At 38.4% G+C, this 23,225-nt stretch overlaps 1 protein-coding gene across 6 annotated transcripts in view; it reads left to right on the forward strand.

Moving 5' to 3' along the window:
* Positions 1 to 23,225, forward strand: part of LOC126213586 (zinc finger protein 83-like) — an 87,993-nt gene that overhangs the window by 32,954 nt on the left and 31,814 nt on the right. The gene's annotated exons all lie outside the window — the stretch shown is intronic.

Below are 23,225 nucleotides of genomic sequence, written 5' to 3' on the forward strand. Positions count from 1 at the left end.
TGTAATTGCTGTTGTATGTGAAGGTGGCATTAGTGAAGAAGATAATAACCAAAGAGACGCATCATCTAGGAAATGAAGTCAAGAGATTAGATGTTGGGATCAAGAAGTTGTATTAATTTTTGTCACTTGCATGCTGTCGAACAGTAATTCTCAGTTGTCTTAGTTTTTCTGAGGTTTTGGTGATCTTGCAGACCAATACACATGTACTACTAGCTGAAAGACGATGTTCTGCAATAAGATTCCAGCAGCTAGATGTGATTATAGGCTGATGTAGCATTGCTTGAAAGATTGAGCATGGAGGTTAATTTGTAATGGCATGGTTTAAGAAATGTAAGGCACAGTCCCATAAATATTTCGTATTTTGCAGTGCTGGTTATAGCTTCCCAAGTCTGTGCCATGCACTAGGTGCATGGTAGGTTTAAGGCACTAGACTGCTGATGGTTGATATTTCTCATGTAGAAATCTTTTTAAGCTATAGTGAAGATATGGAAAATTGAGGTTCCCAAATGGGTTTAATGAGATGGAGAAATTCATCTTTTGCAACCATCAAGTACTGTAAGGGAAAATGAGTGGCAGAAATTTATGTTGGAAGCAGCTATTTCTGGGAAAGAATTCAGTGAGTGGATTATGAATGCATTGGAGAAAAACAGTGCAAGGACTCTGCAGTGACTAATGAGACAACAAGTAAAGTGTCAGATTGTTGTATGTTCAGATTCATGGGAGAGTTAAGACCTACAGCCACTTCGTGTAGAACACAACTAATTTCACAATGAAGTGTAACACAGTGGAGTGATATTGGAAAGAAATAGTGGGTTAGGGGTGAGGTAAGAGAGAGCACAATGTTCTGCAGAGTCATCAGGATGGTTTCATATGGAATAAACATGTAGTTAAGCATGGGTGTATTTTTCATTCTTTTATTCAGTGAGGTGGGTCCCTTCATGTTATATGTGTAGAGCAGCATCGTGTGGCTTTGCTATTTTGATTGATTGTTGAGTGGCTGAACAGAAAAATTTAGTTTCCAGTAGATATAGTGTGTCCAAAACCATAGTTCAGTAGTACATTATTAGCCATATTTTGACTCTGGTGTGAAAGTTCCACTTTACTTTTGTGTTTATGTCGAATGGGTTTCAACTTTGGCAATAAGTAGGCAGCTGATACAATTTCTGTGTAAAGGTGTATTAATCCTTTGTTGGAGAAGCAGTTCAGAGGCAGGTTGCTAGATTTGTTACTGGTAGATCTGAACTAAACACAAGTGTTATGGATATGCTTCGGGAACTCTGATAGGAATCCCTGGAGGGGAGGCAATGTTTTTTTCAAGGAATGCTATTGAGAAGATTTAGGTTAGTGGCATCTGAAGCTGACTGCCAAATGTTCTTTTGGTGCCAACATACATTTCTCAAAAGGAGCACTAAGGTAAAATATGAGATCAGGGTGCATATGCCATCACTTTTCCCCTCTTTCTGTTTGTGAGTGGAATGGGAAAGGAAATGGATATTAGTGGTACGAGATATCCTCCGCCACATGCCATAAGGGGAATTGCTAAATATCGCTGCAGATGCAGATGCTAGGTAAAATAAGTAGATGAGTGATGCTGCAGGAGCAACAGTGATATTTTTCACAGGAGATAATATACATACATATGTACATACAAAATAATCTATTAGCAGTTCCCATAATGAGCATTAGGCACAATTGCTGGTTGTCAGTATACTTCACAGGAGTAAATTGCTGTGGCAGCTTCTCCTTTAAATGTGTGTTGTGGCTCACTGTACATCCAACCACATCACCATTTAAGGAATCCAATGTGTAAATCAAAGAATGGACAAATGAGTAACCTTCACACACCATCTTTAGCAAGGTATAGGTTACAGTGTTGAAAGAAAATTTAATATTATGAAAAAAATTCTAAAATGTATAATAATAAATGCAACACATCAATACAAATTAAGGTTTTTGCATTTTACCAAAAGAAATTTTACTTTTATAAACAATTCCTCAGGATGTTTAAAATCATCAAATTTCACAAGACTATAACTGTGGCATAAATGAACATACAGGCTTGGGGCAGAGTTTTACTTTCACACATGCCTTATTTACAAAAGAACCATATGATTTTCCAGTTGTATATGATTTACATGCATACAACATTAAGGTACTTTCCATAAATGTGTTTACTGTTGTATCCGCGGACCCAACCGAATAGCGTGTCGCTCTGCCGTCGCATCACTTGCCACAGTCTCCCGTTGTGACCGCTGGCGGCGTATGGCATTGCAGCCGACTGAAGATGTCGCACGATTGCTGAACTGGGGCCTACAGCGCCGTCTGGCTACACCATATAACAGGAGCGCTGGCCCCGAGTCAGGCAATCTTGCAGACAGCTCGTTGCAGTCATCAGTGCCATCATTTGTTGTCTTGTTAGCTAGCTCATGGTGTGATTCAGTATTGTATAACAACTTAGGCCATGAATCAGGAATATTCTTGGGACACTAATTGGAACTGGTCTACGGTACACTCTTCACTGTCAATAAAGCTAAGTAACTGTTTTATTCCAGCTGGCACTTATTTGTTATTAATCATTTTCCTGCCACCAGACAATAATGGCAACTTCTTTTGGATTTTTCATTTGTTCTTGGAATTACCTTGTGGGGCAGCCCACCACAAATAAAATATCTATATGGTTTTTAACATAAAAACCAATGTTGAGTTACGTACTGGCATGTATTTGCATGATTCCCTGGGTCTTCAAAGAGGTTCATGCAATTTTCAGTTGTCAACATCACATCACTTTTGTGCTGCATGCTTCTATAAGATAAATACTTATACCATGCCATGCAATATAAGATCATCCTATAGGACAGTACTAAGTGAAACTGTGCAAAGTGCTAGGAAACATTTCGGCGGGTTTTCACATCCGAGGAACGTTTATAATTTCAAGGCCAAGAAAGCTTTCTGTTGACTCATTTTCATGCTGGTGTCTCTGTACTCTATTAACTGTCCAGGAACTTTGAACATGGATTCTGATCCTGTATCTGTCATTGATACCTCTTCCTTGTATCTGTAACTCATTTTGATTTGTGTGGAATTTCATGATGTGTGTTTTTGTATGTATAAATGTTGAATTTTTCTTTCACTGCCTGTAAACCAGTTGCGATCAGGACCATTATTCTCCTGGCTGTTTCTGGTATGAATGTGTTTCACTCAGTTAACAGTATACTTGTGTTATCAGCAAACGTTACAGTTTTGAAGGTTCCTCCAGTGGCTTCAACACAACATTTATGTAGTCAAGACGAGTCAAATGCTGAACCCTATATAACATTGGACATAATGTTTCCCCATTCTGAATTCAGTTTTCCTCCAAAAGTATCATTTGTTATTATGACCCAGTTTTTGGTTGCTAAACTATGATTCAGTTATTGTAACTGTAATTCTCTTAACAGCATAAAATTATGGCTTCCCAAGTAAAGAGGAGATCAAAATTGTAATAAGTGTTTCTACTGCAATTATAAATCTTGCTGCAAAATCAGCACAACATTTTAGTAATTAGGTTGTTACGATCATAACAAGAAGAGTTCCTGCTTCTGTCACCAGATGATTCCTGTGATCAATTTGACAGATCACCTGATCAAACTGATGTCTGCTGGTCGAGTATACACTTCCCGACTCATGGGTCTAATTTCAATTGTCACTTTTTCTCACCAGTAATTTCTGCTACTGTTACGAAATTATTGTTTTCATACAACATTTTTTTTTAAATTTTTTTTCTAGGTATTAGGCTGGTACATAAGCTTGTAGCATATTTGTTTTGCATGTTGGTATTCCAGTTGCTGTGAGTTTATTTATCAATTGTCATTTTTATTTGTTGTTCACTGTTGCTGTTGGAGTATAAATGTGGTCATTTGGGGAGAGGGGACTTTGGTCACTAGAAAGTGGAGTGCCAAGTGGAGAAATGAGGACATTGCTGACATATTCTTCAGTTTTAGTTCTGTACAGGGGTAACTGTTGTGTAGGCAGCGAGAAACATTTGCACCATGTACGTACATAATACCATTGGACGTAGCTCAGCAAGAAAATGATTTTCTCATCTTAAGAACTGTTATGACATTAGTGACCCTCCATGTTCAGGAAGACCTTGGGGGTTTGAAGAAGATCATGTAAAAGTATTAATCCATAATGATTCAATTCAGTGTACTCAAGAACTGGCAAGCGTGAGAACTGTGATCATTCCAGCACTGTGACATGCAGTGGAGGGGGTTTAAAAATCAGGAATATGGATACCACATTCTGTAAACCAAAATCACAAAAATCAGTGCATGGCCATATGCACATCTCTGATTTCTTGTCGTCAGTTTGCTTGTGAAAGACACCAAACATTCCAGTCTGTGCCATTATGGTGACAAGAAATGGTGTCTTTATGATGAAATAAGGAAAAGAAAGGAATAGTTGAGCCCAAAGAAAGCAGTAACAAGAGGTATCCACAAAAGGTAATGTTATACGTCTGGTGGAATAGCGATGGTGTGGTGTACTATGCATTGCATCCATGTAGGGTAACCACTTGCAGTTGCTGACGTTTACTGTCAACAACAGACACATCTTGTGGACACAGTCCAAGAAAGATGTCAAAGAAGATTGTCTTAAGTGATGCCACTCCATGATAACCCCCACCCACATTGTGCTTGACTGACAAAAAACTATGCACAGGACTTGGGATTTGAAGCAAACCCACACCCACCTTATTCATCTGATCTTGCACCCTCAGATTTTCGCCTTTTCTGCTCAGTATCAAATAACCTTCAAGGAACTTCCTTTCTAGATGAAAATGCACTCTGAACACGGCTTGACGAGTTTTTCACCTCAAAAACATGTGACGTCTACAGTCACAGAAACAAAAAGTGACCCCGCATGGGAAGACAGCTGTAAATAGTATAGGAGAATGTATCATTGCTGACTAAAGTCACTATTATGGGTATCTGTTGTGTGTATTAAACTTATGGAAAAATGCCAAGAACTTACACACCAACTGAATACTTCGTGCAAATCGACACATCTACATAACCTTTTTTCTTTGTACTAATAAACTGTGTTTCCTTTCATCTCTATGTAACAGGTATCTCTAATGTTTAAAATAAGGCTTGGTCTGTCAAGCCCAATATCTGGAAATAGGTATTGTGAACACAGATATTGTACATACCTTTCACAATGAATTTAACTCGGTGCATCTGTGCTAAGTGTTTGATGATCAGGCTTTAGTTGTCAAGTTTACAAAGCATTTAATATTTCCTTAAAATAATTTTGATCCCTAAGTTAGTCATTGAGAGGTTAATGGATTGTGACACCATTGATTCTTACAAAATTTGAGGAGTGTGTGGGTCAGTTGTGTGTTTTGACTGTTGCACAACATAAAGGGTAATAATACTCCTATTCTGAAATGAAAAGTTTCTTTCTATTCTGTTCACATGATTGTAATGAACAACTCAGAGGATGCAGTAAAATATTTTATAGGTTATCAAAAATGAGCAGAGCTTCTGTAACTAGTTTCATATGAAGAAAATGCAATAAAGAATTAACAGAAGCTCTAAATTAGTTAATAAATTTATTTGATTCATTGTGAAAATGACTGAAGCACTCAATATTCACCAATTAATGATAGAAATAATTTGGATTTGTGGCATGATCAATTCACCTGGTAGTTTAGTGGACAGATATAAAAGGAGTTTCGTAATGGAATAAAACTGTAGACTTATTCATTAAAGGTCAGTTACATCAAAAGTAAAATTCAACTGGGTAAAGAGCAATTCAAAGTTCCCTATTGGGCAACCAAGCTTTTGAAAAATAAGGTCCATTACTTGTTATAGTAATAGTTCCTTTCCTAAATAATTCATAATACATTCAGACAACTGGTTGTGCAAAATGAAAGATAAATTATGAAAGAATTCTTAAAAATTATGTTTAAAGCATAAAATGAAATGTTTCACACAGGACATGAAATGTACCTAGCACCACACAAGAATATACAGATTCCAGAAATTATTTGAATTACAACCATCCTTTAAAATATTATTACATTAAGAATGAAATACTTTAGGCATGCCATAATTGTGCCTAAGCATCAAACTCTTGGAAACAAATATTAAAAACTGGTCCCATTTGGAACTCCCTTGGTTCCACAAAGGACTCATGGAAACTGCACCATTCTTATTGCAACTTCTGGCACTCTACAAAACTTAAGGTACACATAAATTGTACAATTTAAATACAGGTTTATCTTTCTATATGGTCATAGGTCCCAATTGCAAAGATGTAAGTAATTACATAAATTGCTCTTTTGAATAATAATTGTATAATTTATTCAGGTCTAACAAAAGGGGTGTTATCACTTTTGAGTTGTGTGAATAAATTCTAGTCTTTTGAAATGGATTTCTAAAACATTACCTTAACTTCTCCATTTTCAGAGGTGCCATAGAAATCATTTTATACCTTTCTCATTTAAAATTTCTGCAGTGACAAGCACTCCAGGATTATTAGATCAACATACACATCTATGCCAGCACCTGTGCCAGTGTGTCTTCATCTGCAGCATCTGATTCCACAAAAAGAAAAAAAAAATTTTACACTTCTGAATAGCCAGTACATCTTTGATGGGTTAGATCCTCAGTTACAAGATGTTTGGTTATTTCCAACTTCAGGGTGGTTGTGACAAGAATATTATGATTTCTTAAGGTAGAAAATAATAATAGTTTAGAATAACAGTAATAAGCTTGAGCTGAATGCAAGTTTTTATGGTGTCAATTTCTTCCAGCACTACTTCAGACATTAGCTGAGTCCATCCCATGTTGAATTGCAGCACTTCTGCATGTTCCAGGGACTGTACACGATATTAGGCAGGTGTACCAGTTTCTTTGGCTCTTCCATGTAGTTCTGTAATAAAAAAAATAAATAAACAAATAAAAAATAAAAGCGGCATCACCATGATGCAGGCTATAAATTGAAAGTAATAGCATATGCAAAACAACATGGAAAAAGAGCAGGTATGTAACATTTTGGGCCCCCACCAACAGAAAAAGCAATTTGCAGTTGGCGGGCTAGTAAAAAAGAACTGGAAAAAAATTGAGAAGGCTAAATATGCTAATAGAGGACTGAATTTAAAACAACCAAAACTAGATGCTGACCTACTGAAGTGGATTCAAGGACAGCATCAAAATTCATTGGCATTAATACAGAAATAATTCAAATGCATGCTTGTAAGCTAGTACTAAAGTGGATCTTGACATACTTTAAGCATGAAATTAGTTGGGGGCTACAGGTTTATGAAGCATCATGGATGTTGAATGTGACCCAAAGTATCTCAGAAAAAGCCACAAGAAAGTGAAGAGAAAATATGGACAAAACTCTTCAGACATTTGATGTGCTGAGTAACAGAACTGTTGCCATTGAAGGTGCTAAAAGTGTAACTCTAAAAACAAATAGACATAAAAAAAATGCAGTACAATGTTGTCCTTTCATGTTGTGCTGATTGAACTAAGCTTAATCCAATGGTAATTTTCAAGCACAAAACAGTGTCAAAACCCCACTGAAATACCACCAGCTTTTATTGTTCATGTATACGACAAGGATTGGATGGACAAGGCTGTTATGAAATTATGGATTAATAGTGTGTGGGAGAGAAGGAAAGCTGCTTTATTGAAGAAGAATTCTCTTCTTGTGCTAGATCAGTCTTGTAGTCAGTTGATAAATTCTGTGAAAGAGAAATTGCAGCAGGGAAATCCAGAGCTTGCAGTTATTCTGGGAGGACTCAATTCACAGTTGCAACCTGTTGATGGTTGGAGAAATAAATGATTTAAAGTGTATGTGAGAGGGGAATGGAACAAATGGATGATGGATGTGTTAAATGTCCCCTTGGTTGTCACCTGTGGAGATGAAGTGAAACATTAGGACAACAGTAGATTTGTTCAATTAATTTCTTTATTCTGGCCCACAGGCGTAGTACATCAGGGAAAACTTGGTGGAGGTGTCCAGTTGCCTCTCGTGTGAAACAATAGATATCCAACATTGCTGACAGCACAAAAAGAATGGCATCACACAAATGCTGCTGTCAGTGACGTCTCCAGCTGCAGTCATGATGACAGTGCAGTGGCATAGCTGATGATGGCCATGAACTTGCTCCAGCAACCAGGCAGCTCCCTCATGACACATCTTATGGTCGAACAGCAGACCCTGTACTGCATTCTGGAATGTTGCTCCAGGTGTCACAGGCCAATGGCATAGGCAGTGATGCTGAGACAGGAATCATTTAGCACTTAATCTTGCACGTTTCCACAGGGTCCCTTACCGTGCTCCTTTACGCAGACACCATGGAACTTATTTCATTACTAGGCTTGTTGCACAATCACATCTCTCTATACCCATCTTATAAGTGAAAATGAACCAGTTATTCTTATTGGTACCCATTTGTTCATTCGGCTTCTTTCTGCTGCTTTTAATGCTCAGGACATCCAGTCCATTGGAACCTCAACTACGGCTGGGTCCAAATTAAGTCCTGTACTTCATCTTCTATGTACTAAACAAGGACTACACTCAGCAGAACATTTGCCAATGCAGTGGCTGGTATGACAATAGTCTGTATTGTCTCCCAGTAAGGGTTTTCCCTATATGAATTTAAATGCTGCAGTAAGGTTTTCTATGAGACTCATCCTTCCTGCTGGTTCAGAAGCATCTGTATAGACTGCATTAATTCTGGCACTTGGTTTAAGCTGGTTAGATTTGTAGCCGGTAGCACTTTCAAGGGCTCCTGTGGCCAGTACAAATGCAGTTGCAAAATATACTGGTGAGCTGTCCCTGGAATCATGGTGGGCAGACAAGTCAGCCCCATTTCATTTAATAACAAACCACTCCCTTTTAATTCTAGCCACCTTGCTGACATAAGCTTCCCCTGCTCAAAACAACTGGCCACTACCACCATATTGACAGAGCTAGAGTACAACCAATGCACCTCGTCCAGCTGAAAGTACAGCTGTGGCTCAATCACTTCTTTATTGCATTCTCTCATATCTTTTGTTCCATTAACAATTTTACTGTGCAGAAATCCTGCCCCTCTCTTATTACCATATTTGGACAGACTGTGTCATCCACATGGTGGCAGTCTAGTAACTTTGCTTCCTTCATTTGTACATACCTTTACCTGTCATTTGCAGTTAATGACAGTCACTGCATTTTTACTCTTACAGATTTCTTCAGCATTTGCCACCTGACGGGCTATGCATGAACTATGTAACAATGATGATGCGCTTGTGTACCTGCTACTGGTGTAGAAATGAAAGTAGAAACTTTTTCTCGATCAATTCTCACTGATACTACTCTGAAACAAAAGAGCGAGATTTGTGCTCGGGTTTTAAAGCCAACCTCATCTCCAGTGGTATTTGCTTTGGTATTGTACTTAGACCCTCTGAATACAGCTCTGGCAGCAACAATATTACTGCTAGCTGACCTCTTACAGGCTACCACATAGCCTCCTGTAGCAGTACTACTTCCCTATCGAAGACTTTTGCTTCAGGTTGTACTTCCCTGCTATTTTGATTAATATGTAATATTGCCACTTTACTACTTAAGCAGTCTGAATTTATGTGCTTTTTCCCAGGTTTATGTGTAACTTCCAAATCAAATTCACTGGGTCATACTGCCCATCGTGCCAACCTACTGGAAGGATCCTATAACCCCAACAACCATTTTGATGCCACATTAGATCTTATTACTCTAATCTTTTTACTGTACAGATAACATCTGATAAATGTGATTCCATAAATAAGGCTTACCGTATCTTTCTCTGTTGCAGAATAATTTCTTTCTGCAGAATTTAATTGCACTGAAGTGTAAGCTACTGGATGTTCTATGCCTTCTACCTCTTGTGACAATGTACGGTCAAGTGCATTGTTTGATGCATTGCATGATAAAACAAATTATGTTTTAAAATGCAGAATATCAATATTGGACTAGATGTTAAAGCTTCTTTTAGCTCCTCAGAAGCATGCTGGCATTCTTATGACCATTCAGATATAGTACCCTTTCTTAACAATTGTTTCAAACATGTGCAATCCTTTTATGAACTGGCAGTAATAGTTCTCAAGTTCCAAGAATAATTGCAACTCCCTTACATATTCTGGTACAGGAAATTCATGTACAGCTTTAATCAATCTTGTGTTTGTCTTAGCACCATCTTTACTTGTGGTTGGACCTAGGTATGCTATCTCTTCCATCACAAAATTACACTTTTCCATACTCAATTTCGTTGATTTTAACCTTTGGTATACTTCTCTTAATTGCTGTGTATACTGTTCCATGTCACTCCCATAGATGATTACATCATCGAAATACACTAAGCATTGCAGTGATTTCAAACCTCTGAGTACTCCATTCAGCAATCAATTTCAGGTGCATTTTTTAATCTGAATCACATCCTTATAAATTGGTATTGTCCCCAGGGTGCCAAAAAAATTGTTGTGTGTTGATCCTGTGGTGCAACCTCTATCTGATGGTAACCACTCTTTAAATCCATTGTTGAAAAATATTTGCATTGCCCTGAACTATCAAAGGCTTCTGTGATGTTTGGCAAGGGGTAGGCATCCATTATGGTATTCTCATACAGGCGTGCATAATAAAAGCAAAACTTTTCTTTTCGCATGTTATCCAGTGACTTTTTGTACAGTGGCTATTTCTCTCCCAAGGAATATTACATTCTTCAGTTATTCCATCTTTTAGCTATTGACCATTAAATTGGTCCAAAATTGGCTGCAAGTACTTGGGTATTTTGTATGGTGATCCATTTCCCGTCGGTATGTGGTGCTGTGTAATATGCATAGATGGAAGTGGCCCTTTTGGAAAAAATAAATCTTTATATTCCAAAAGTGATTTTTTTCATCTGTTGCTTGTAGCTTCCTTCCAGGTGCTTCAGTTTTCTCATAATGCTGTTTCAATGGTGTCTGACAATTATCCATGGCTGATACCCCACATGTCCCATTCTTCCTCAAAGTTGTCCATCTTAGCGATTAACAACCTCTTCATTAATCCAATGTTGTCTACGCTATCGATAGAAGCAGATACCTTTTTTCACTCCTTATCTGTTTCATTCTTTTCTAATGGTTCCACCACTCACAAAATTCCTACTGGCAAGCTACACTCAACACTGACCCAAAGGGATTTTCCATTACCCTTACATACACAATAGTGCAAATCAAACCTTAGTGTGGTTCATAGTTTAATTGGTTCATCTTAAGAAATCTGATCCCAGAATCATGTCGTAGCCATCACTCATGAGTGGCACAATTTCTACTCATTGTTTAAATTGAGCCATATCCAGGCAAAAGTCTACATTCACTAATGCTAATAGTGTGACATCTTTATCCCCAACTCCATGCCATTTGTACTGTAGTGGGTCCCATTGCTTATATTTCACCAGATCACTACTGGTGACTGACATATGCACCCCTGTGTCCAGTAATATCATGCAACCCTTTGTTCCCACTATTCCTTTTATTGCACAATCCTCCTCTGCATAAGATTTCATAGCATCCAGTCTTACTGGAAAGGACCGTACATGGACCTGGAGTTCGCATTGGTATTTAGCACCTTATTTCTGCCCAATTCTGTATTTCTAAAATTATTACTTCCTCTTACTTTATTCACATTACCCTGAGGCGGACAACAGTGCCTCCTTACATGCCTTGTTCATTGACACCTGAAACATTGTATATAATCTGCAAATGCTGTCCATTCATCATGCATTCCCACCAACTAGTCGATATCCTCACACACTATAGCTAACTGCACTGTTGTGCGCAAATCTTTTGGACCCGTTTCCACACACATTTTGACATTTCCGCAAGCAACCATCTTAAAAAAAAGCATCAGGGACCATCTGGTCAGCTTCTTGCAAATTAATGTTATTGACTGCAACATCCTGCCCTATTTTGTAGGTATGTCCATTAATTTTCTGTATCCTATCTGCAAATTGTTTCTTACGTTCTGTATTTTTCTAAGTTATTATCCCAAATTGTTCCCTTTAGCAAAATGATACGTCAGGATGACAGATTTGTTCAGTTGATTCCATTATTCCAGCCCTAAGCCATAGTACATAAGGAACAGGGCCCGCATCTCGTGGTCGTGCGGTAGCGTTCTCGCTTCCCACGCCCGGGTTCCCGGGTTCGATTCCCGGCGGGGTCAGGGATTTTCTCTGCCTCGTGATGGCTGGGTGTTGTGTGCTGTCCTTAGGTTAGTTAGGTTTAAGTAGTTCTAAGTTCTAGGGGACTTATGACCACAGCAGTTGAGTCCCATAGTGCTCAGAGCCATTCACATAAGGAACAGCTTGGTGGAGGCATCCATTAGCCTCTCATGTGAAACAATAGACATCCAGCATTTCCAACAGTGCAAGGAGAGGGCAGAGTGTGATGTCACTCGAATATTGCTGTCAGTGACATCTCCAGCTGTGACTGTGATGATAGCGCAGTGATGCAACTGATGATGGCCGTCAGTTTTCTCCAGCTGGAAGGCAGCTCCCTCTTGACTCAGGGTGGGCTGTCCTGTCTTGTGGTCGAACAGCTAGTTGACTGTGTTTTGCTTTGCAGTGCATAACACTCTCCACTGCCTGTGGCTGGCTCTGTTGCAACTCACTTCTTCTCTGGCATATTTTTGACCGAATACAGTTAATATGTTACAGATGAAACCCAACATGAATTCAAACCAAAGGCAGCTGTAAAATGACTTACAATCAAAGAATTGTGTCAGTGAATAAAACAGTGGTTGCATAGTCAGAGGAGACGTTGTTAAATCTTTGAAGAAGTTTGCCATAAGTAATGCTCTCGATGGTAGTGAAGAACATCTTAGGCATTAAGAGGACGATGATGATGATGATGAAGAACAAGGAGAAGTATGATTTTCAGGGGTTTTAAATGCCAGTTTGGTGTCTTAAACAAAGGACTTCTTTAGTCTGTATTTGCAGTCTGGTAAATATGGTAATTTTTAAAAAATTCTTAAGAACTGATGTGCATCTTATAGTTGAAACTGTCTTACAATCTGTGAAACATGGTACTTAGAAGATATCAACCCTGAAACTGATCCAGCTTGGAAATTTTGGCCATAATTCTGATAATTTGTGTTTACAACCAACTCATAGTACAGCTTTTAAACATGCGCATGCACAAATTCTCTCACTTTTCTCCAGTGGGTCTGCATAATGCTTGAGCATCAATTACTATACTGTTGACGGAGTAAAAGGTTTGTGAAATACTGTTTTGTCATTGCTTTTATGTTTTATTCATTGTGTAAAAGGGTGTGGCCTCTAATCTGTAACTGGTGGCAGAGATCTCTTTGCTTGGAACATTCTTATGCTGCACTTCACAAATGCAGTGTAATTGAATGAATGTGATATTAAAGTACTAGTATAGCACTATTTAGCTATTAACATTGCCATTGGGTGTTAGTTTCCTTAGAATTTATAGCTGGCACTGTTAAAGTGAAGTACATTTTGCAGGAGATGCGCTGTTCTTAACATGATTGGCACGATTAAAATAAAGATCAAAATTAGGTAACTTCATTTCATAATTATTCTGAATTTGGTTAGGTTATTCATTTAGGTTTTGTGTGTGTGTGTGTGTGTGTGTGTGTGTGTGTGTGTGTGTGTGTGTGTGTGTAGCTTCAGAGTATATATACAATAGTGCTGTTAAAATAGTACACTATTCGTTCTGTAAACTAAACCACTCAGAAACAATTGTGTGCAGCATGCCACAATAAGATGACTGCAAAACTGTGGAACCATAGTAAGTGATTTAAATCGCAGAGAGGTGACATGCATGTAGGCCCAGTATCGCCCTTTTTTGTGTGACGAGACAGGTCAGTATGATGCAATGGGTGAAATACTGTTGCAGAAACAATGAAAAAAGCATGCCAAATTTAAATGAATGCAAAAGCTAAAAGACTGGCAATCTTTTACAGAAGCTTGAAATTGAGCACAGGCTTCAGTGTGATGTTCTTATAATAATTTCCACAACAGAACGTTGTCTTCAAACATGGCAGATATTCCAGAGAGAGTTTCTTCATATCTAAAGTACGCTAATGACAAGACACAGTCAATGCCTTCTCTGCATGATAGTAATGGGATTACTATCAGTGTTTGTGCTCCTAAAGCAGAGTTATTGAACATAGCCTTCTGAAATTCTTTCACCAAAGACGTGAAGTAAATATTCCATAATTAGAGTCAAGTAGTGAAGTAACTTAAATCATTTAATAAAAGCAAGTCGTATTATCCTGACTGTATACCCTTTCAGGGCATGCTGATGCAGTATCTCCATACTTAACAATCATACACAGCCACTCACTTTATGAAAGATCCAGACCCAACGACTGTAAAGTTGCACAGGTTACACCACTGCTCAATAAAGGAAGTAAGAGTGGTCCACTAAATTACAGGCCCATATCATTAACATTGATATGCAGTAGGTTTTTGGAACATATTATGTTTGAACACAATGAATTACCTCAGAGAGAATGGTCTATTGGCATAGTGTCAACACAGATTCAGAAAACATTGTTCTTGTGAAACACAACTAGCTCTTTACTCACACAGTGTTGAGTACCATAGACAAAGTGTTTCAAATTGGTATTGTGTTTTTAGATATCCAGAAATCTTTTGACATGGTACCTAACAAGCAGATTGTAGTCACATTGTGTGCTTGTGGAATATCATATCTGTTATGCAACTGGATTTGTGATTTCCCATCAGAGGTGTCACAGTTCATAGTAACTGATAGAAAGTCATCGAGTAAAGCAGATGCAGTTGCTGGCGTTTTCCAGGGTAGTGTTACATGCCCTTTGCTGTTCCTTATCTATGTCAACAATTTAGGAGACAATCTGAGTAGCAGTCATAGGTTTTTTGCAGATGATGCTGTCATTTATCGTCTAGTAAAGTCATCAGAAGATCAAAACAAATTGCAAAACAATATGGGAAAGTTCGCTGTATGGTGCGAAAATGAGCAGTTGACCCTAAATAGTGAAAAGTGTGAGCTCATCCACATGAGTACTTAAAAGAATCCATTAAACTTTGGATACATGATAAATCACTCAAATCTAAAGGCTATAAATGGAATTAAATACCTGATTGCAGAAGAGAACAATAGAGACAAGAAGAGAGTATCAAGCAAGAAAGAAGCAGAAAGTGTGGTAGCAGAGGAGAGAAGTGGATGGAACAATGAACAGAATGATGGAGGAGGATAGTGAAGGTTCAAAAACGGTCGTATGAGATGGTTAAAAGTAAACAGAAGAACTGTATGATAGATTATGCCCAAATGGTGAACAAAAGTGGCCAAGATGTAGAGAATAAGGAGGAACTCAAGACAATTTGGAAGGAGTATTTTGAAGAACTCCTGAACCCAAATGGAGAACTGGAAGAGGAGGAACAAGCTGAAGAGAAAAAGGAGGAGGAACAGCAAATAGAAAAAGACCTTACATGGGCAGAAGTGGAAGAGGCATAGGGCAAGATGGAGGGAGGGGAAGTGACCAGGTCTGGATGAGCTAACTCTAGAGATGGTGAGATCAGCAGGAGAGGTGGGGATACAATGGCTATCTCGAGTAATGAAAATTGTGTGGAGACAGATGATGACCCAGAAGACTGGAAGGAAATAATTGCTCCAATCTGTAAGAAGGAAAATAGAAAAAAACGCAAGAATTATTTGGGGATAACATTGATGAGCCATAGTGCAAAATTTTTTAGAAAATTGTGGAAGCACGAATTCAGGTAAAATTAGAAGGAAGGATGAGAGAACCACAACATGGCTTCAGAACAGGAAGGTCTACTGTGGATCAAATTTATGCTGTAAGACAACTGCAGGAAGAGCATTATGAATATGGAATAGATCTATTAATGATCTTCCTGAACATTGAAAAATCGTATGATAGTATACATAGAAGCAGTGTGTAGAAAGCCCTGGAGAACAGAGAAGTAGCAACAGAGATTATTTGGAGGATAAGAGAAATGTACCATGGAAGCATGAGCTGTGTGAAAGCAAGAGGAGAGAGATCAGCTTGGATCGAACAGAAGAATGGCTTGAGGCAGGGAAGTGCACCTTCACCATTACTCTTCATTGTAGTGATGTATGATATAATGAGTACAGTAGCACAAGTAATTGGTGAAGGAGAAAAGAAACCTATGGTGTTTGCAGTTGATGTGATGATTTAGGGGAATAATGAGGAGGAAGTAAAAGAGCAGTTGGATGTATGGGAACGAACAGTACAAGGATATGGGATGAAATTTAGTATAAGTAAGAGTGAGGTGATTACCACAACATGAATGTAGGAGAGAGGAACAACTGGAAATGCAATTGGTGGGGAAATATAGAAGAGAGTGAACAGTTTAAAGTTCCTAGGAAGCCTGATACAGGAATATGGACAAAACAACAAAGAAATAGAGTGGGGGAGAAAAGCAGAAGCATTTGGGAAGAGTGCCAGAAGCCTGAAATGGAGCGAGGATGTACCCTAAATCAGTAAAAAGGTTATATACCAGTCATACTATGTCCCGATCCTGACAGATACATCTGATACAGCCGACTGGTGTGCTGAGCAGTTCTATGCGCTTCAGTCTGGAACAGTGTGACCGCTACGGTTGCAGGTTCGAATCGTGCCTCGAGCATGGATGTATGTGACGTCCTTAGGTTGGTTAGGCTTAAGTAGTTCTAAGTTCTAGGGGACTGATGACCTCAGATGTAAGTCCCATAGTGCTCAGAGCCATTTGAACCATTTTTTGAGTATCTGATACGTGGGTTACGTAAGGCAGAGAGAAAAGCAGAGTACAAGATAGTGAGATGAAATTCTTCAGGATCAGTATTGGAGCGACAAAGATAGACAGGTTAAGAAATGAGGTGATTAGAGGGTTAATGAAGGTGGAACCATTACAGTAGGGGATAGAGAAATCGAGGCTGATATGGTATGGGCATGTTAAGTGAATGGAGGAGAAGAGGATACCCAGGAGGATACACAAGATGAAACTGGAAGGAGAGAGAGCAAGAGGACACCCAAGAGACAGATGGCTCAAAGGAGTGGAGAAATGCGCCCAGAAGAAAGGAGAAGACTGAACAGCCTTCATATTGTTGAAGAAACTCACTGTTCATCTTTTGGACAATCACATCTGAAAACTGCGGTTTTCCACTCTGTTATTCATCGTGAACTTCCATGCGACCCTCAGCAGAAGCCCAGCACCATTTGCGGGCATGATGAATCGACATGCACTCTTCACCATAACTGTCAGTCAGTTCCCGATAAATCTGTGTGGGTGGTAACTTCCTTGTGTGGAGAAACCGGAGTACTGCTCGAACCTCACACTTGGCGGGAGCGGTGATCACCACTATCATCTCTGATGGTTGCCAAGCTAGCACTGAGGGATGTAGGCTGGCCACTGTGGCCGAACAGTTCTATGTGCTTCAGTCCAGAACCGCGCTGCTGCTGCTACGGTTGCAGGTTCGAATCCTGCCTCAGGTGTGAATGTGTGTGATGTCCTTAGGTTGGTTAGGTTTATGTAGTTCTAAGTCTAGGGGACTGATGACCTTAAATGTTAAGTCCTATAGTGCTTAGAGCCAATTGAACCATTTTTTGAGTGACATAGCGAATCACAGACATGCAGGCTCAAGAGTGGGGGAATCACTGCACATGGCACTGTTGTTGGATTTGGCCTGGCACCTTCTCTCAAGGCTGTAGCTCATTGGGAACCTTACTTTTCGTACAACCCTCGTAGATGACTATTGCAGAATGGCCACAACTAGATAATGATATTTTGAAATGGATTCAAGGACACCAGCAACATCACATTGGAATTAATACAAAAAATATTGAAATATATTGTTGTATGGTAGTGCTAAAGTGGTATTTAACAGACTTAAAGGGTGGAGTTCGTTGGCATTACAGGTTTATGAAGCATCATGGACTTTGCATGCAAACAAAAACCCAATCACCTCGGAGAATGCCACAAGAGTATGAAGAGAAAATACTGTCTTTACATTGCTTTATTATTCAACGCCAAAAGGAAATCACTGTGGAACTGTGTCGAATAGCAAATAGGGACGAAACTTCTCGGACATTTGATGTGCTGATTAACAGAACTGTTGCCAGGGAGGGTGCTAAAAATGTAACTATTTAAACAAGTGGACACGAAAAAATGCACTACACTGTTGTCTTTTCATGTTGTGCTAATGGTACTAAACTTAATCCATTGATCATTTTTGTGCACAAATAATGCCAAAACCTTTTGAAATACTGCCAGGAGTTGTTGTTCACGTACATGATGGGGGTTGGATGGACAAGGCTGGTATGAAATTTAGGATTAACATTTTGAGAGAGAAGAAAATGTGCTTTATTGAAGAAGAGTACTGTTCTTGTGCTAGGTCAGTTTAGCAGTCATTTGAAAAATTCTGCATGAAAGAGAAATTGAGACAGAGAAATACAGAGCTTTCAGTTATTATAGAAGGATTTACTTCACAATTGCAATTTCTTGGTGTGTCAATAAATAAACTATTTAAAGTATATTTGCGAACAGAATGGAACAGATGGCTGATGGATGAAACCAAACATGAATTTATGCTGGAGGGAGCTTTAAAATGGCTGCCAATCAAGCAAGTGTCAGTGGGTAAAATGGCCGTGGTCTAGAGTGAGGGAAGAGATAATTGTCAAATCTTTCAGGAAATGTGGCACAAATAATGCTCTTAATTGCAGCAAAGATCATCTTAAAGATGAAAAGTACAACAATAATGTAGAGGAGGAGGAGGAGGGGGGGAGAGGGGGGGGGGAGGAAGAAGAGAAAATTCAGATGACAATTTTCAGGAATTTTAAAGGTGAATTCAGTTTCATAAACTAAGAATTTTTTTGGTCTGGCTTTGCATTGTAACAAAAGAAATGGTAAAAACGTCTTTTTTTTTAAAAATATTGCTTGAAAATTGTGTATCTTATATTCCATAGCATTTTATAGTCCATAAAATATGGTAGTTCTCTTCTTTGAATGAGTTATGATTTGATTGGAAGAGCTCACATCACACACTGTAGTTAAGGATTCCTGCTGCCGTCCAGAGGAGCATCAGATTACCTATAGCATCTGAATGACAAAGCAGTGGTTGTATGCTGATACTGTTGTTCATTATCTGCTTCGTTCATCTCACTGTGGGTAGATACAGTCCTACTACAGTAGCACTCAAAAGTATTTTGTAAAAAGCATTAGTTATGATTACATCAAGATAAGTGTGTAATATAGAAATAACTGCCAGTGGATTATTAAAAATTATGTAATTGTAATCCATTTACTACAAATCTACGTATAGTTTAAACTGAGTTACATTACATCAAAACAGAAATAACAGTTCTGATGACCCAAAAGTAATTTGTAGGTCTTATACACACACAAAACTATTGTGGAATCTCAAGAACAATTCAACAAATCAGTGTTTTGTTACATAGCCATAGGCTTTGATCACAGTTAGTAGTGCCTCGAGAATTTCGGTTTATGATCTAGAGACACTCGGCTTTCCACCATCTCAAACACCCGATATTTTAAGTACGAGAATGAGAGAGTGGAGATGTTTCCACCTCATCACCGGTTTCTGTGTGTGCAGGATGGATGTGTATCGGGAGAATACTGCAATAGTAACGGTCGATCAGCTCAGACAAGTGTTTGCAGCGTGTGCCGTGGAAACTGTGTGTCCAGTACAAGGAGCAAGCACGCGCTATTCCTTGATGGTGTAACGACTGTATTGTTGTGAACAAATGAATTATGTGTTGAACTAAAGAGAAGCAAGAACTGGTTCTATAGTGGTTATTAAACCAAACCTATTGTAATTTTATCTTTTAGTATCTTATGGTCCAAGACAGGTTTGACTTGTGAGAGTTGGATGCTTGTGTGAAAGTTGTGTTGTTTTACTGTGGAGACGAAAATATAACAGAGTTGAATAAAAAGTATCCTGAAACCTCAAAATTATTTCAAGAGTAGAAGAGGAGTCTATTTTGAAATTCCTTTAACCAACTATAGTCTTCGGAGAAGAAAGGTTTTTGAAGATGGATGCAGCCGTCTGACCCGAGAAGAAGACTGGCTGCACATAATACGTGTGTGAGAAACGTGAGAGTCTTGCACCCCAGTACCACACTGTCTCCTGTCGTCCGAAAACTGTTAGAAGTTGTGCAGCTAATTGGCATTGAACGCAAAAACTTTTGTAAAGGGTCAACTGGGAGTTTCAACTATGTGTCCAGTAAGGCAACAGGAGATTGATCCTTCTACTGTGAACACTTCAATTCCGTGCCTACTGGAGGTGTTTGATTTGATTTACATCCACGCTCTGACTTAGGCAGCCCGAAAGTTTCGTGTTTTGATCTGAATTGGATTTTTTAAATGGAGGAGGGTGCATTTTGAATCGTCCTGCTGAAATATCCAATTATGTGACATATTCCTTCTCCCACATGGAACCATATTCTTTTTTAAATGTCACTGCATGGGAAACAAGCAATTTGGCCTTCTATTTGGCCTAGAAGACCAACGCCTTTCCTAGAATAACACCTTCCCCACCTTGCTTAATTATCCATACCTGATACATTTTTGTTCCTGTAGCTTTTTGGTCAGCATATATACTGCACACCATCTGAAGAAAGTACATTAAAGTTGCTTCTGTCATGCCATAAAATCTTTGGCCAATCTGTAGCATTCAAAGTTCGGTGTTATTTACATGTTACTGGGTGAATTGTTATGGTAGACACTTGCAAGTTCACTCCATTATGCTGCTTCAGAGCATCCGTACTTTTTTGAGCTGTTCCTCTTGGAACAGCAGCTGGTTGCTTACAAATGTTTCTATTCTTCCTCCTTGCTCTTTTTCAAGGATGACCCAAGCTTGGCTGGCTAGTGTTACTTCATGTTTTTACCACTGACTGCACACTTTTTAGCTGTAATGTGCCATAAACTCTAGCAGTGCTAAACTGCTACCATCCAATCTTAAAAATATGCAAAACAGCTTGTCTCACATCAAGTGAGTGTTCTGTTTTGGTGTACTTCTAGTTGTCTCTACAAGTAAACAAGTACTGAGTGAATGCCCAAGTAACAATAATTAATGAATACTGTACCATTGAATCAAATTGCATAATAATTTTAAGCTAAAGGAATATTTACTTATCTTGTTATTGTATGACCTTGTTTGTTCACTAGATATGTAACTGCAGTAGTGTGAAGCTCCTGGTGGAGTATCAGTTACATGCATTGCCCTCTTGTGACTGCACGCAAGCAATTGTGGTAGCATAACACCACAACTATAAAATACTTATGAGCATTGCTGTAACCTAACAAAACACTCTGAATACTTATTTTCCTGCATGTTTCCTTTCTTTAAAATAAGAGATTTTGAACTGCTTGCAGTAGTTTGTTTGCATTACATCATCGTCATTACAGGCCAGCTAAGGTTCTACATTTCCTTATGCTACCCCTTAATCTGTTCACTTTTTTTCCACTCTTCTGATTTCCAATTTATACCTTGTATTTTTGGAACTGTTTTGTCTTGGGAGACTTTTATCGCTTCTCATTTCTGTTTCTGTATTTAGTTTGAACCTCAATTTGATGCATGCATACACCAGTTTCTTCTAGGTCTTGTATACTTTCCTAACCCAGTGAGTTCTTTTAAGCTTTAGTAATTCTGCACAGTTTTTCTTGACAGTGTGCTAGGACTCATTAGTATTCTATTCATAACTTTATCTGCAATTTTATAGTACATGTTTTTGTATACTTTTGTATTGTTTCTAAATTTAAATTGTTGTACTGTTCTGTTTTCTAATATATTTATTTTTTTCTGAGTTTTTGCCATCTGGCAATGATGCTGAAAGTAGTGTTTTTGATGCAGATGTGCATTCTGGCAAAATGACTCTTAGAAGTAGGAGGTTTTGCAATTTTGTAGACCGAATTTTTATTATAAACATCTTTAGTTAAGTGGGCTGCAAAGTCCATCTTTCATAGTCTTGCTCTTATGGCTTCTTTTTCCCCACCAATGGCTGGTTGACTTCTCATAGATACCTACTTTTTGTTTTCCCTGATACTCACTTACTTTGTATCTGATTTGGATGTTGCAGCCTTGTTCTTAGTCATTACTGCTTGTTATCAGCAGAGATTTGTAGTTGTGCTTTTCCTGCTGTTTTTCTTTCTCTTTTTGTGGTTCCTCTACACTGTCAACAGTGCTAAATCATCTACAAAAGTTGCAGTCGACTTTGATGTTATCCATTTTCCACTAAATATTATTCCACTTTTCATATTAGAGTCTGACAACTGAGCCTGTTCAGTGATTTCTTTTTCAAGTATGGACCGAAACAAGAATGGAGATAGCCCATTGACTTGGCTGAAGTATGTTCTTGTCCCAAATGAGGCTGAAGATCATTTGAGAGGACTTGTGTTGCCTTCTGTGTTTCAGAATTTTCAATAAATTTGATCCTTATTTATTGTCACAGCCTTCTCAAAATTTATAAATACATTCGAATAGCATTTTGCTCTTTCACTTCTTTCTTACTCATTTGTCTTTCACAGGGCCTACCTGTCCTATGCCATGCCCGATATTTCTTGTGTTTTAGAATTTGTGCTGTTATGTTATTTTCTCCTTGCACTTCTCCTGGAATTTTTTTGAATCTTGTGAGAATATGGTTTACATTAAATTCATTATCTTTTTTGAATTACACTTACTGGCAGATGAGCCATCTGATATTCTCAAATAATATTATTGTTGGCCTCATGTCTTTTTTGCAATATGTGTGCGTGTGTGCATGGGGGGGGATTCAGCTGGCAATAACTTTTCTAAATTTTCTGAAGTCTTTTTCTTACCATTTTTTCCTTTTTTAGACAGTAAATGAAAACATTTTCTCCCTGGACTGTTATACAATGTATTTATTCAAAATTGTTGTCTTGGCAGTTGTACCATTCTCAAGTCATAACGCATTGTGGTGTCAGAATGCTTCATAATTCCTTTTCAGACAACACTTTCCTTTTGTTAACCATGTTTACAACTTCCATATTCATAATAAGACAGCAGTCTTTGTCATCTATATGCCTACAAAATGACATAGTATTTCATATAATAATATCTGTCAAAGTTCCGTCCTACTGTTCTTTTTAATTTGTACTCCCCACACACTAGGTGTGACATTTGGTAACTTGACTTACTTCAAAGTGAGGTGTCACTTGAGAATGACACAAT

Source organism: Schistocerca nitens, chromosome 11 (genome assembly GCF_023898315.1).
Source record: "Schistocerca nitens isolate TAMUIC-IGC-003100 chromosome 11, iqSchNite1.1, whole genome shotgun sequence".
NCBI lineage: Eukaryota > Metazoa > Arthropoda > Insecta > Orthoptera > Acrididae > Schistocerca > Schistocerca nitens.